Raw genomic sequence first — 3,801 nt, forward strand, 5'->3', positions numbered from 1 at the left:
TTATCTTGATTTAATTGTGGAAAAATGAAAAAGGATATTAATGTGTTTAAAAAATGCATAGAAATTTGTTTATTCTTTAATCCTGCACGGAGAAAAAATAAGGTATGTACCACCTTATTTCTGGTACATTTAACTATAATGTAAAGTTAATATAGGGATGACTCCCCAATAAGATCAATTTTACCTTACTGTTCTAGTAAATTCGTAGCTTCTGATTTACTTTACAGTAAAGCATTTTTTAGTATGAATTTCAAACAAAAATTACTAGAAATAAGGTACATATTTTACCTTACAGTAAGGCTGAAAACAACTACTTTTTAAAGTAACTTGAACTGGTGTGGAAGGTAAATAATTCATGAGTAAATAAAGCCAATTTCATATTATTAATAATAGTTTCCTAAAGAAAATTGTAATGCATGAATCTACCAATATTATATTAAAATAAAAATAATAAATATTATTGAAAAACATATCTAACTTTGGTAAAATTGCGCGCAATTCCTCCTCAAAGCGATTTAGGAGGAAGTATGTGTGACCCAGTTATGTTTTTCAATAATTATTATTACTTTTATTTTATTATAATATTGGTAGATTCATGCATTACAATTTTCTTTAGGAAACTATCATTAATAATATGAAATTACCTTAATTTGTTAAGAATATGCCAGCTGCAATTGGGGAAAAAACGATGCTCAAAATAAGACATAAAGTGAGTCCTGAAAAAAAACTATATTTCCAAAAGAAAAAAAAACGCATCATGATTTAAAATTCTGGTGTAAGACTTCGTGTCCAGAAAATCAAAGATTAAGGGCCGGTTTGTTCACACTCGATTATCTTCTGATCAAGGATTATTCCATACAAAAATTCTTGATTACAAGATAATCGAGTGTGAACAAACCGGGGATAAATCCTCTTGTACATGAAATAGTGCTCCTCTATTAAACATTTCATGTTCAGACTCGTCGACATGCAAAGAATCATTTCCATTGGAGGCTTCAAAGAAAATAATTATAGTTTGTTTTTGTTAATGGTTTAACTATTAAAAAAATTTCACACAATTACAAATTATAAAAACAAATTAAAAACGACATTCCCACTTACTTTTTTCAATTATTCCGCACTCAACTATGATACAAAAATAAAGGGATTGCAAAATGGCGCACTGTATGACAGTATGAGTTTTTTTTATCTAGGGCACTGTACTGTAAGGTAAAACTTGCAAAATCTACCCAGAAATCACTTTAATATTTTTAACTAGAATTTTAAAGTAAAAAAAGTGATACAATTTCTTAGTTGAAAATAAATTTTACTTTACATAACGTCGCCTCAATAAAATATTGTCGTATGTGCAAAATTGAGGTTTTGAGATTTGAATGCAGTTTTGCTAATTGATTTTTTCTCTTTCATTCTGTGAAATCCGTTTTTCGATATCTGTCTTCGTTTCCGAGATAATCAGTATGCTTTTTGTCGTATGTGTAGGTTTACAAACATTTTCAGTATCTATTTGTAGTAAGTGCACTGAAAAAAATTATCACATACTACAATTTTTTCATACAAAATCTGTGTTTTTCTTCGTTCGGTAAATAATTGTAGTATGTGCTATTTTTGCTAAACATACGACAATATTTTACTGGAATTTCGGTAAACGTTTGTCGTATGTCCCATAAGGAAATACACAGACGAGTGTAATTTCAGTCGCAATCAAGATGTCGAGCAGGGCGGACGAGTCACCTGCGCCAAGTTTATCGGAGGAGCTTTATGCGTAATATGATAATGCATATTAAATGCTTAAAAAGTGGTTTTATGATTATATTTTATTTAGCATGAGCAACGAAATATTGGATGATGAATTCCTCGATGTCGATCCATTAGGTTCGCCCAATGAGTGCTCTGAATCCAGTGACAAGGACTTTTCAGCAGACGATGAAGATAACGGCCATCCCACGTACCAGTTAGAAAATCAAAATGAAAACTCGCCCCTCCGAAATTTTTATGAAGCTGCACATGATATTCTTATGTCTATACTCCATCCACATCTAAAAATAATCAACCCAACGATCGGAATCTACCATTCTAATTCTAAAAATTGTTCAAAAATAACATAAAAATGTTTTATTTTTTCTATGAATTAAATGTGATTTAAGTTTTTTTCTGTTTGGACAAAAAAAAGTATAGGTATTTTAAGAACGGCCATTCCACACGGAGAAGACACAAACATTGACTTTGTTTTCAGTCTATCTCGTTGAAGAAGCAACCTTTTTTCTTAAAACTTGGTAGGTGTTAAAGGCTCATGATAAAGTTGATGTTCTAGAAGTTTCACGAAAAACTAATTTAACGTAGCCAAATTATTCACAGATAAAGCGGTAACGGAGAAGACGCGTACAAATCTTCTCCGTTACCGTCTTTGTCTGTTAATAATTTAGCTATTTTGAATTCGTTTTTCTTGAAACTTCTAGAACTTCAACTTTATAATGTGCCCTTAAGACCTACCAAGTTTCAAGAAAAAAGATTGCTTCTTCAACGAGATAGACTGGATAATAAGCGTGAAAATGTCCTAAAAATGCGAATGGAATGGCATAAAAATAATACTTTTTCTGTGAATTAAATTTTATTTTAAGTTTTTTTCTTTTGTTTAAACAAAAAAAAATATATTTTAAGAATTAAGAGTTAAGTTGCTCTACTTTAAAATAATAAATTAACGTAAACCGTTTAAAAAGAAAAAACCTTGTTCTATGTGCTTTTTTTTCGCATCGAAAATGTCGTATGTCGTAAACAAGTGTAGGATTAAACTTTGTTTATTTTTTGTCGTATGTGTCATGAATTTGTCGTATGTGTTTGACTAACAAATTTTTTCTGTGAAAACGTTACATACGACAACGGCATATTGGACAAAATTGACTATTATTTGTTTCTGGATTGGAATATTGAAATAATTCTAACGCAATTCAATAGGCAAATGTTTTCTGTATATACCATGATATTTTTAAAAAAATTCACCGTACAGTTTTCGAGAAAAAAAATTCTGAACTTTGATTGCGTTTTCCCAAAAAGTAGCCGAATGTAACATACGACATTATTTTATTGAGGCGAAGATAAAGAAAATATTGCTACAGGTAAAGTTTGTACTACTATATTTTGCTCACTATAATTTACTTGTAAAAATTACTTTACGGAGCCAGTAAAAATTCAATACGTTAGATAAATTTTATTAAAAATCTAAGGCTTTTTACTTTAATTATCTTACTAGTCATTTGGAGTGAAAAATACTAGATTCATTTTTCTCCGTGTATAGTTATAAAAACAAAACCAATCAAAATATATTGTTTTTAACAATAAAACTCAGTCTAAAACATCATTAAATTTTTTTTGTTGTTAATACGTAAATTGTTTTGATTTAAAATATCTCGATGTCGTTTTTTTGTGCAAAATCTATATAGAGAAATTAAAAAGCACACATAGTTTTGCAATAATTTATTTTTTTTTATTCACATTTGGCGCAATAATAATGTGGGTGACTGTAACTATGTCTGTTAAATGTCAGAAAGCGAGCAAAAGTTCAGTCTGGTTGAACTTTTGCTCGCTTTCTTACGTTTCCTTACGTTTGTCAAAAAAAGCGTACGTAAGAAAAGCGTCATTGTGTGAGGATACACAGATTTCCTATAGTTGAACTTTTCGCAGTTGTCAAAATCGACGGCAAAGCGTGATTGTGTTTCAGCTTTAATTGTTTTTAAAATATATTATGTCGTTTTCTATTGACTTTTGAGATTTTTGTGTAAAATTCTCAGATTTTCCACTGCAAAT

The 3,801-nt window shown here is 29.7% G+C and overlaps 1 long non-coding RNA gene across 1 annotated transcript; it reads left to right on the forward strand.

The window, feature by feature from the left end:
* Positions 1 to 1,317: 1,317 nt before the first annotated feature.
* LOC129906517 (uncharacterized) lies at positions 1,318 to 2,494 on the forward strand. The gene is made up of 2 exons (XR_008770817.1): positions 1,318 to 1,762; positions 1,823 to 2,494. It is a non-coding gene; the product is annotated as an uncharacterized LOC129906517 (long non-coding RNA).
* The last annotated feature ends 1,307 nt before the right edge of the window (positions 2,495 to 3,801 follow it).

This window comes from Episyrphus balteatus, chromosome 1 (assembly GCF_945859705.1).
Source record: "Episyrphus balteatus chromosome 1, idEpiBalt1.1, whole genome shotgun sequence".
NCBI lineage: Eukaryota > Metazoa > Arthropoda > Insecta > Diptera > Syrphidae > Episyrphus > Episyrphus balteatus.